Below are 12619 nucleotides of genomic sequence, written 5' to 3'. Positions count from 1 at the left end.
TAACACCACCAGTCTTTCAACCCCTCTCCTCTGAATCATATCAGCCTTGCAAGTTAAGAATAGGGACATGCCAGGCCCCTGAGTTCCTGGAACCTGAGTCCCTTATAAATGACACCAGCCCTTGACACCGGCTACTCACAGAAATTCCAGCTCTTTTGCCCCCAAAGGAGCAGTGTGCTTCAGTTTATTAGTGTTACCCTAACCCGCTGCTTCAGTAAACCACACAGCGTTTGTAAGGAAAAAGATGTATTTAAGAAATAATATTGATTCAATAAGAATCAAGAAAGCAAGAGAGAGTAGCAAAATCAATGATTATAATACAAAAGAAACAATAAAATGGGAGCTGGGGCCTGTACTTACCTTTCCCAGCTAATAAAATAGATTTCCCCCAAAGTTCAGCCTGTTGCCAAGCTGGCTGGTTTCACAGCAACCAGGATCCAATTTTTCATGAAAACATTCTTGCTCCTCGAGATGTCTTCTCAGTGAGAGGATTCAGAGTGCCTCTCCCCACTCTGTGCTCTACCAGAACTGTCCTTTGGCTGCATTGACAGTCAGGATGATCCCTTGTCTGTTGTAATTTTTCTATTTTACCTCCAACAGGTTTTGGTCCATTTGTCTCTGGTGCCTTGACAGTCTTGGGGTGGAGTCAGGTAGACAACTGGGCATTGTGTTATCTCCAATTGGCCATCAGCAAGATGCCTGGTGACTAACTTCTACTCCAAGTCCCTACAACCTATTTTCAATTAAATTATATTATTCCTTAAATATTACCCATAAATGCATCATCCCACAAGTCATGAGCTTGCTGTAGATATCTTACATGAGGCTCTTTAAAGGTAAATATATTGAAGATGCATGTTAGGCATAGTGGGTTTATCAGGTCTGAAGTGAGAATCCTTTGAAAAGGAAGAGGATCTTTTGCCCCAGAGCCTCTGTGTCATAGACTTAACTATTGGAGCCTTGGGGTGGCTATAGAGTCTCCTTAGGGTTGCCAGGTGTCCAGTATTGACCTGGACAGTCTGGTATTTTCTCCTCCTGTCCGATAAGAAAATTCAGAAAATACTGGACACCTAAAATGTCTGTTATTTTCCCTGCCAGGAGGCAAAAATACCACACACCTGGCAACTCTACAAAACACTCAGCAATTGGGACCAGCCCCCGGAACCCTAATCCTGGACCCCATGTTTATCTGGTTCCGCAGGGAAGCTGCCTTCTGGCTCGATCAATAAAACAAGATGGCCGCCTACAAAAAGCCTAAAGACCTGAAGCTAGGGGAAGCAATGCCTTCCTTGGGTCTTAGTGCTCAACCTCTCCCCTCTTCCTATCCCTATTCTGACTTTGCACGCACTTAAAAGGGCCATGCTGTTTCCTTTTATTTTATTTTATTGCTTAATAACTCTCGGGGTCCTTTTTTTTTTAGCTCACCAACTTTAGTCTCCCCCTTTTTCTTTCCCTCTCAACAGAATTTTTTCCCTGGTGGTTTTTTTTGGGAGGGGGGGGGGTATTTGGTATTTTTGGTTAAACCACCTGGCAACCCTATTCTCCTTCCCCCCAATCAAAAAAAAAATTAGTAATTGACTAAAGAAAACACTGCATTTGGATCAGAAGCTTGTTTTATCCCTATTAAAAGTGGGCAGATTTAGGCACAATAAAGAACTACATTAAAGTGACATTCAGCTGCAGTTATTATGCTTTTATCTACTACGTTAAATGCTATGTGTGCCCCAGAACATAAAGAGGGACAAGGCATGTTCTCTGTGTGCTGCCAAGAGGCAAAGGGAATGTGTGGAATGTCAAAAAGCTACACCTTTCACTGGGGGAGTGATCTGGGATATTCACTATACACTCCTGCCACAAACACAATTAGTAGTGTAAAAATAATCCACTTTGGCCTTTGTGGAGTACTGAGAATCTCAAAACACTTTTCTAGTTTTCCAACACAATGGCATATATCGTGGAGTCCGGATTTTCCGTCACTCGGTAATCCGACACTCCGCTTTATCCGACCCTGCAACTCCCAGGGACTTTGTCCCCAGGAGCTGCAGGGTCGAATACATCACGGGCCAGAAGAACAGCCCTGCTAGCTGCCCTGTCTCTCCAAGAGAGCAACGGGACAGCTGCTGCCGCTCCTGCTGGGGCCACTTTGTCCCTGGCAGGAGAGGCAGCAGAAGCTCCAAGAGAGCAACAGGACAGCTGATGCCACTCCTGCCGGGGAAGAAGCGGCCACGGCAGGAGCGGCATCAGCTGCCACATTGCTCTCTACAGTAGAGTCTCTATCATCCAACATATTCGGTAATCCGAGCATGTGTCAGTCCCATTTAGGTCAGATGACAGGGACTCTACTGTACCTGCAAAACACCATCTTGTGTTGTGAAGAAGTATTCATAGCCTCACTTTACAGATGAGGAATTGAGGCATGACAGTGCTTCTATGTCTTTTCTAAGAACCAAAAAACATTCGGTGGCAAAGGAAGGAATATATCTCATGTATCTTAACAACTAGTTCTGAGCTTTACCTTCCATGCTCCTTTCCCATATGTCTAGAAACACATTAGTTTGTAGTTTGTTGCATTACTTTTGATTAAATATATCAATCCAAAAAATCAAAGGTGTTAACATGATCCTGTTACTATCCAATGTAAAAGGGTGTTTGGGATGTAGTATACAGAGACGTTAGCCTGCTTTGTGCCATGGCAAATACACCACAAATTATAGTTAACCTTTTATTAAATATACTAGCAGATTTACCCAGCATTGCCCAAGTCCTTCAGGACAGGGCCTTAGGGATCTGGTGGGGGAGTGCAGGAGGCTGGAGTCCGGGGGCCTGCTCTCTTCCCCCAGACTGTTCCCCGCCCCCCGAGACCACACAGGACCTGTTCTTGCACCCCAAACCACCTCCCAGCCCACCTGGGGGTTTGTTCTTTCCCTCCCCCTCAGGTCACTCCTCCAGCCTGCCCAAGACCTGTTCTTTCCCCTCCCTCAGGCCACCTCCACAGCCTGCCTGGTACATGCCTCTCGCCCCTGCCCCCTCCTGCAACAACCTCCAGAGCCCACCTGCGACCTCTTCTCTCCCTCTAGACCACCTCCCAACACCTGTTCTCTCTCCCCCCAGGCCATCCCCCAGCCTCCATGGTCCTGTTCTCCCCCCCTCCAGCACTGTGGCCAAGGGCAGGAAGCGGGAGAAAGGGTTTGAAGCAGGAGGGTTATTCATTTGGTGTGCTGGCAAGCAAGGTGGCGGAGCCCCAGCTCTGCTGGTCACTCCCTTGGTGGTAGAGCTGCCCTCAGGGAACACTCTGCAGGAGAGCTATCCCCTGTGGACTCACTGCTCCTGTGGCAACTCTCATATCATATCCCTTGGAACAGTAGCTCCTCCCTTTGCATGGTATGGAAAACTGTCCTTTTCCTGGGGCTTCTGGTTGCCTTGGCACATCCAAATCCCGACCTTGCTTTAAGTTAGGAGAAAAGGAAGCTGCCTAACAAATTTGGTGTCCCTAGCTCTTACTGTTTAGGGGGAGTTCTTGAACAAACGGACTCTCAGACAGACACACAGACAGACGGATGGACTCTAATAGATATATAGATTGAAAAAGAAGGAAAAGCAATTAAAGCATTTGCAATATAAAGTGTTAACTAACACTTTCATTTTGATAATATTCTTTGTTTCCTTTCCCCTCCAGTGAGCGTCTGTTCAATAAGAAAGCCCATCTCAATCCCCCTTCTCCCAGTTTTGGAGAAAAGAGAAGTTAGTGGAGATAGGCTGGAGCTGTTCTTGAGGCTGTTGTTAAAATCCAGTCCTGCTGGAAGATAAAATACGACAAACACAAAAAAGTGGGGACAGCAAAGATAGAAAATGCAGCTTCTGACTTGAGTAAATACATAAAGAAAACACTGCATTTGGATCAGAAGCTTGTTTTATCCCTATTAAAAGTGGGCAGATTTAGGCACAATAAAGAACTACATTAAAGTGACATTCAGCTGCATGTATTTTGCTTTTATCTACTACATTAAATTCTATGTGTGCAATAAGCTTGGCCTATCCTGGCTTTGAAGCATGTGACAGCCTAATGCCTATTGGTGCAGAAACCCCCTACAGAGCAGAGTCTATAAAACCTTCTACGGGGAAATTCTCACCAGTTGTCATCCTAGTCAGAAATGGGGATGTGGTTAGTCTGGTGCACAGCAGCCCTGAGCTTCTTTAGTAAGTTCTTAATGAAGAATGAAATCCCTATTCTAGTGTTTGCAAAGTACAGCTCATTTGTTTCTTGTGTTTTGTCTCACAGGACACACAGGTGCTAAAATCACCCAAACATCAAGCCTGGTACTGAACAGAGAAGAGGCAGCCAAACTGACATGCAGCCAAACTGATAATCACAGCTATATGTACTGGTATCTGCAGCAGCAGGGGAAGGAGTTGCAGCTGATTTATTACTCCGTTGGTAAAGGCATGACAAAAGAGGGTGACAGTAAAATAAAAGGATTCTCAGCCTCCCGGCCAGAGACTGCAGCTTTTGACTTGAACATCTCCTCTGTGAATCCGGAGCACTCAGCTGTGTATTTCTGCGCTAGCAGTTTAGACACAGCACTTCAGAGTCACCTGCTCCCTCTACAAAAACCTCTGATCTCCCCTCCCTGATGCCTTCTTAAAGGCTATGTCGACACAGCAGCGTTATTTCAGAATAAGCTATTCCAGAAGAGGATTTCCGGAATAGCTGATTTCAAAATAGTGCATCCACACTGATTGGATGCTGAATCGCATTTAAGGCCTCCCGGAACCAGTTCAGGCAGGGCATCAGGTCAGTAGTTTCTTCGTGTGCTGCTTGAAGCTATCTGAGGCTCATGCTTAAAGGGACCCCCCTCGCCAGCCATTTCTCAGCTTTCCCTGCTTGCTTGCCTACCTCCTTGAGGGACAGCAAAGCCTTTTCTCTTTTTCCTCTGGTTGCCTTGCTTCAGCACCCTCTGCTTTGGAGTCAGAACTGCCTCCGGGCAGTTTTCAGCTCTTGGAGTTTTGGCTGCAAGTCATGCAGCACTTTCTGCAGGCTGCCTCCCAGGATCTGCAGGAACCGAATCCCCAGTCCTTGAGGCAGCCCCTCCTCAGATATGTGGGGGAGCTGCGCCAGCAGCCGGAGGCTGCCTACCCTGGCCTGGATGCCATGCACCACCGCATCTTGTGTTTGGACACCTGTGCAAACTGGTGGGACCACGTCAGTCTGGAGCACTGGGGAGACCAACTATGGCTCCAGAACTTCAGAATGAAGAAGGGCACCTTCCTTGAGCTCTGTGAGTGGCTCGCCCCTGCCCTGAGGTGATGGGACATGCACATGAGGCCCGCCATTCCCCTCCAGAAGCGTGTCGCCATCGCCCACTGGAAGCTCTCCACACTGGATAACTACCGATCCACAGGGAACCAGTTTGGCATGGGGAGATCAACTGTCGGGGCCCTGCTCATGCAGGTATGGCATTCTCGGGCTTCTGTCCCTGGAGGGGTGTTGAGGAGAGAATGTGCTTCCCTAGGGAAAGAGGGGGTGGGGATGGGACAAGCCCCCTCCTTGGGAGGGTTTGTTCTGTGCTGCCCACACAAAGCCCTGCCAGGGTGGGTGTGATTGCAGGGGCTTGTTCCTGGTGAGTGGGGGGGAGGGGGAGGAAAACTACGTGGGGGAGGAGGAGAATTCTCAGGTGCCCTGGCACCCCTGTGATTCTCACTTTGTTTGTCTCCTGCAGGTGGTCAGAGCTATCAACAGCATCCTGCTGCGTGGAGTCATCCACCTGGCAGGTGTGGACACCGTCATCAAGGGGTCTGGTGCCCTGGTCTTTCCCAACTGTGGGGGGGCTATCGACAGGACCCACATCTCTATTCGTACCCCAGACCACCGGGCATCAAGCTACACTAACTGCAAGGGATACTTTTCGGTGGTCCTGCAGGCTGTGACTGACCACCCGCATATATGTCGGGTGGTCAGGAAAGGCGCACGACACATGTGTCTTCAGGAACTCAAATGTGTTCCATAAGCTGCATGCTGGAACTTTCTTCCCCAACTGCAATGTCAGGGTGGGCGATCTGAACATGCCCATCCGCCTCATGGGAGATGCGGCCTATCCCTTACAGCCGTGGCTCATGAAGCCCTACACTGGCCACCTCAAACCCTTATGACAGGCATTTACTACCAGGCTGAGCTGGGCCTGAATGGTGGTCGAGGGTGCCTTTGGCTGCTTGAAGGTGCAATTTAGATGCCTCCTCACCTGCCTGGATTTCAGGGAGCACAACATCCCACATGTGGTGGCTGCGTGTTGTGTTCTGCATGTGTGCAAGAAGAAGCGGGAGGCCTTCCTGCCAGAGTGGGGGACGGCGGCTGACTGCTTAAGCAGGGCCTACAAACAGCTGCACGCAGTTGCCATCCAGCAGGCCCATCGGGGGGCTGTGTGCATCTGGGAGGCTCTGGGGAGAGCTTCTCCCTAGGATCCAGTGACACTCTCCCTTGGTTCACCCCACTGGGGGCTTCTGCTTCGCCCCTCTATTCTGTCCCTCCACTTATCCCTCCTTTCCTCCCCTTCCCCCTTTCCTGATGAAAAAATAAAGACACTTTTTTTTGAAAAACTAAACACTCTGTATTGTACATAACTGTGGGGTCAAAGAAACTGGGGACAGACTGGGGAAAGACCTGGGAGAGGGGAAGAGAGAGGAGGGAGATGGAAGGGGGAGAAGAGGGTCAGGGCTTGAGCTGGGAGTGGCACCTGGCTCTGTGGATCCCACCATCACGGGCCCCAGCTGTGGGGGCCTCGGCATCCCTGGGACAGTTTAGAGGGAGAAGCAGGAGGAGGAGTGTGGGAGGAGGAGCGACAGCAGGAGATGGAGCAGAGCCTGAAGCAGGAGGAGGCAGCATGCTCTGCACAAGGGAGTGCACATTAATGCACACAGCCCTGTGCCAGCAGCTCCCACCAGCTCTCCTGATGCAGCTGCAGGTCCCCCTGCACCCAGCCCTGGACAGTTTGGTGCAGGACTCAAAGTGGTGCCAGGTGCTGCCTCTGGTATCCGTCCATGGACGGGTGCGCCTGCAGAAGCCCCAGGTCTGGGAGGCTGTCCCAGGTGGTGTTGACTGCCTCCCTGTCGCAGCTGATCCGCCTGTGGAGAACAAAGAGAGATGGTCAGCCATCCCAGGGGCCACAGTGCCTGAAGCCCAGCCCCTGTCTGCGAGCCAAGAGCAACAGTTCTTATCTGTCCCAGGCGATGTGCTTGGAGCCAGGCCATGTGCACTGTGGCCAGTGGCCCCAGATGTTGCTGGGAGTGGGGGCTGCCCCAAGACTGTGGGCATGCCTGTGTGTGGGACTGCTGAGTGTGTGTGCAGATGTCCCCTGCCTCCTTCTTGAGGTGGCTTGTGGAGGGAGGGTGCCCCACCCCTGGAGCATGGCAGGCCTCTCTAGACACCCTGTGCCCAGTAGTCCAAGGGCCCTCTGTGGCAGTCTCTTGGGGCCACATGCCCAGGACTGGCAAGGCACATGCTCCCACGTGCCCAGGTTGCTGTGGGATCTGCAGCCAGCAAGAGTCAAAAGTGGAGCAACTCTGCTCCACCCCCCTGTATGAAGGGAAAGTGATGACATTCACATGATGTACCTTCCTGGCCTTGGATAACACCTGGGACACATCCACAGGGAGGCTTTGGGGCTTCTGGGTCAGCTACATGCTAAGGCTGGCCTCCTCTGGGCTCTGGTCCTCCTCCTCGGCACTGTCGTCTCCCCCCGCAGCGAGGACAACAATGGGTTTCTCCTGCCCATAGTCTATAACTAGGGGTGGGGAAGGCACTGCCCTGCTCCCTGGGATGCAGTTCAGGTCCTTGAAATAAGGACATCTTTGGGGCTCTGCCCCGGATCAGGAGCTGCCCTCCTTGGCCTTGCCTTGCCGATCTCTTTGACCTTCATCTGCACTCGTTCTTGGGTGCAGATGTGGCTGTCGACCATCCAGCCATAGACGTCCACATTCCTGCGTCTGGTGTGGAGATCTTGGTGATTGGTCTCGTCCCCCCAAATCTCTATAAGGTCCAGGATCTTCACATCACACCAGGAAGGTGCATGTCTTTTTCAGCCCCTGGCAGGCTCCTGGGAGCTGTCTGAGAGCAGTGGAGGGCTTGGTGGCAGCCTCATACTGGCTCATTTGTGGCCTAAATGGAGTCAGGGGCAGCTGTAGGGTGGCCCAGGTCTGTCAGGCCTGCTGCGAGCCACAAACCCTGCAGACTCTGAAGCTTTAAGGGCTTGGGGTGGGGGGAATAGAGTTTTCCTGTGTGTGGAGAGTGGTTAGCAAGGCACCTTGGGAAGGGCTTGGAGCCCCCTTTTTTGAAATAGCCCCTATTCCCTGTCTACACAGCCCCTAGGTGTTATTCCTCATAGAATGAGGTTTACAGAACTCAAAATAAGCTGTCTGCTATTTCAAAATTATTTCAAAATAGCTGTTTTGCTATGTAGACACTTGCAAAGTTATTTTGGAATTGAGGCCATTACTCTGAAATAACTTTGCTGTGTAGACACGCAACGAAAGCAGCTCTTCCCATCTCCCTATAAGAGTGAGATTGGGCTGCTATCACACAGGGAGAAACAGCTTATTTTTCATATAGCAATATAGGACTGGAACTTGCTAGGTCATCTAGTCCAGTTCCCTGCACTGAGGAAGGGCTTAGTACTATCTAGACCAGGGGTTTTCACAACAAAACTTCTTGTTGCTTGAGTGTGGCCACCAACTCTTGCTATTGGGTCCTTTGACAAATGTTCCTATAATACTTAATTAATATTAGGGAAAATGAATAAGCATGCATGCATACATATCCAAATCATTGTAATTTATTTATGCAGAGTTTTGTGCAGACTCAATAATAAAAATAATGTACAGTTGTATTTTGGTGCCCTTGACCCCCACTGCCTTTCCCAACTGCCCATCCATCACCGTTGCCCCTTGCGGCCTCCTCCTGGGTCCCCACAGATTCCCATAGGTCCCCTTTGACCTCCAAGATCGTCATCACCATAAGTGGAGTTGGGGGACACTGGGAAGACATTGCCGTCTCAAACAGCAAGCCTCAAAAATGTGAATTTCTAGTTAGAGCCATTGGTACTTAAGAACTTAATGGCCCAGAGCTCATGGTAACAATCTGCGAATAGTTTTCTTTTTCCTGTAAACCTGGATTGTGATTGCTCATGCCAGGACATGTGCCCAGGCCATCTAATGCTGAAACCCATTTTGGATCTTGTACTTTTCCACTTGAAATGAGGAAAATTTCAACTGAGCACAAAGAATCCCCATTTAATGCAAAAGATATATAAGGGGAGGGGTAAACAAATAAATGGGGCAGTCACCAGATGTCAAGAGACCCCTCTGACTTACCACCTGAGCCCTGGTCTACATTAGGGCATTATTTTGAAATAACTCCCCTAACACATTTGAATTTATACCAAATCTGTTATTTTGAAATAACGGGACACTTATTTAGAAATCTGTACTCCTGCTTTCCTCAGGGAATAGCACTTATTTTGAAATTAGCTGCTGCTAATACAAAATAATTGACCTCCAGAGGCCTCTTGCAGCTGCAGCTCTGACCACCCTTGCCACACCTGGCATCTCCACTGCTCCCCTCCTCCTGCAGAGCTTAGAAGTCCTGGCAGCAGCAGAAGGGCTTGTCCCACGTGGCCTGCGGTGAAAGCCCTTTGTGAGACATTACGATGTGAGGCAGACATGAGTGACTCCAATACTCCCTCAGACCCTCCCATGGCTGCTAGCACTCCTGCCGCTCCCATGGCTGCCACTGCTTAGGGATACAGGAGAGCTGCAGCCTGGACTGGTGCGGAGATCCTGGACCTCATGGAGATCTGGGAGGAGGAGACCAACCTCCAGGATCTCTGCAATAGGAAAAGGAATGCAGAAATCTACAGCCGGATTGTCACCAGCCTGCCCGACAAAGGCCACTCCTGGACCCTGGACCAATGCTGGATGAAGAGTTGCAGCAAGCCTACCACCAGGCCAGGGAGCAGAGTGGACTCTTTGGAGTGGCACCACACACCTGCTGGTACTATGACCAGTTGGATGCTAGTCCCCAGGCCGTCCCCTGCTGTCATCGTCGAGTCTGGCCAAGACATGCCTAGCGTCAGTCTGCAGGAGGATGGGGTGGCTGAAGATGAGGACAACAATGATGAGGAATAGGAGGCCAGCCAGAGACCATGACCACCAACCAGGTTCCCCTCTGCCAGAATATCTCCTAGGCTTCAGAGGAATCCAGCGAGGGCACTTCTGATGAGTTCTCTGAATTTCCCTATCTACACGTGGTGTCAGGGAATGGGCTGCAAGGGGCTGTGTGCTCCTCTCAGCCTACTCGATCTAATCTCATAACAATCTGTTCATGTGTGTGCACAGAGTGCCAGTCTGGAGCTCTCAGCTCCATGATGTTCTCATACAGGAACTCCTTGGTCCTTCTCACAAGTTTCCTGGAGAGGCCTGCTTACTCCAGTCTCCAAGGGAGGTCTCAGTATCTGGGCAATCATAGACAAATAGCCATTTGTCCTTAAGTCTTAGCAGTGGTTAGGGAAGTCACATGTCCACCCCAACTGGCCAGGTGATTTCCCATGCAAAATGGGAGTCTTTTAAAACAATAGGAAAGTAGGAGTCTTCTGTCTTTGGCTGGCACACCCAAAGGAAGAAACCAAAGTCCCCAGGGTTTGGTTTGGAAGGTTTTGCTGGAAAAGAGACAGTTTTAGGGTGAGTTTGTAATGAGTTTGTGTACTGAGGTTTCAGTGTTAGGGTTAGCCAAGCGTTTTCTGTTATTTGGAGTTTGTAATCTACTTTGCTCTGCCTGTTCTCACTTATAACCACTTAAATACTACTGCTTGTACTTAATAAAATCACTTTTACTGACTATCAAGCCCAGTGTAAACAATAATTACCTGGGGGCAAGCAGTGTGCATATTCCCCCTTTCATTGCTAAAGGGGGCTTACCCAAATAATTCATTGGGGTTCTGATCCATTTGGGGAGTGGTATCCCAGGAAGCTGGGCACTAAACTGCATTCTCTTTGGACCTGAAGAGGTTTAGTATCTGTACTGCTTCTCGGTGGGGGGTGGGGAGAGAGAAGGGAGCAGTGATCTCAGCTTGGTGCCTTGGCTGGGGGAGACCAGCAGAGCTGGCCTAGCAGGCCCAAGTGGTGAGAAGCCCCAGAGAGCAGGAAGTCAAGTAGCAGTGGCTGTGCCAGCACTCTGGGAAGCACCCCCCCAAGGGATCTTCTGTGACCTCAGCCCATCACAGACACCTTCTTGCAACAAGCCACCACTAAGAAGGCCAGGGTCATGGAACCACACAGCAATGCCACACACAGCCCAGGATCATGCCTGCACTCAGTCAGCATTCTCTCCCAGTCAAGTGCGATGATGTAGAGGAGATTGAGCTCATGCATGGGAACTTACCAGGGGGAGGAAAAGGAAAGGAAGCCAGTAGCACTCTCTCTGGCAAGCAGCATCTGCTGCTCACACACACCTTCCACAGCACCCACAGTGGCCAGGGATAGAAGTTCTCTCTCTGCAGGATGCCACTAGTGCCGGACTTGGTATGTGTGGGACACAGAAGGAAACTGAGCTGCCCCATCACCTCCTCCCACCCGCAAGTTCCTGGCCTGGCTGACACCTTCCCATCCCTGCTTGTCCCCACACCATGAGTTTTGCTATGCTCCCCGAGACATCGGTGCCCCTGCTGAAAAGTGCCCATTGTCTAGGCAACAGATGGCCTCGCCATTGGTTGACACCTTTGCTGTTGTCTCAGAGATCAGGGCCAGGCTTCATGCACTGTGTCTCCTGGGATGACTGCCCCTGTGACCTTTCTTCACAACTGGGACGGCTGCAAGCTTCCACAGGATCTGCAGGTGGAAATGCACCTGGGAGGACCTCATGCTGGAGCAGATGGCTTGCCTGCAGAGCCGCATCCAGGGACTGGAGGAGGAGTGCCAGGAGCGGGCTGCCAACTGGGAGGAGGACTGGGCTGAGCGGGAGCAGAGGAAGGCTGCCTGGGACCAGCTGACAAGCCAGCATGATGCCATGTTCGCCTCCCTCACCTCAGTGATGGAGCGCGTGGTGTTGTGCATGGAGTGGGACACCAGCCACCTTCCGCCCCGCTCTCCCCGCACATGGTTTTCCCTCCTAACCTCCTCAGGGGCTGCTGGGGCCCCAGAACATGGGGCAGTGGAACCTCTAGGGCAGCCAAAGCTTCCCTACCATCTGGAGGCAGTCGCCATCCCTGAGCCCTGCTCTGTCCTTCCCCATTCCAGATTCTTTCCCCAGTCCCTCCCTTGTTCTATGTCTCCCCAATAAAGAGTCCTGGTTTTTCAAGAAAGATGGCTGTATTGTCAATGAAATGCCCACAGTGATCCACCAGCACCTGCAACACCCTGGAGAAGAAACCCTTTCTATTGATGTATTCTGTCAAATGGTGGTCAGGTACTATAACTGGAGTATGTGTGCTATCTATTGCTCTGACACAGTTAAGGAAACTGATCTTTGAAAAACCATCTACTATTTCATGCCCATTTCCCAAAGTCTCAGGCCTTCATAGTAGGATGCAATTTATTGCCCTGAACACTTGCATCAATGTATCCCCAGTCGTTGACT

Source organism: Pelodiscus sinensis, chromosome 1 (genome assembly GCF_052426305.1).
Source record: "Pelodiscus sinensis isolate ZL-2025 chromosome 1, ASM5242630v1, whole genome shotgun sequence".
NCBI classification, from domain to species: domain Eukaryota; kingdom Metazoa; phylum Chordata; order Testudines; family Trionychidae; genus Pelodiscus; species Pelodiscus sinensis.
The sequence above is the reverse complement of the archived record's forward strand: the minus strand, read 5'-3'. Positions refer to the sequence as shown.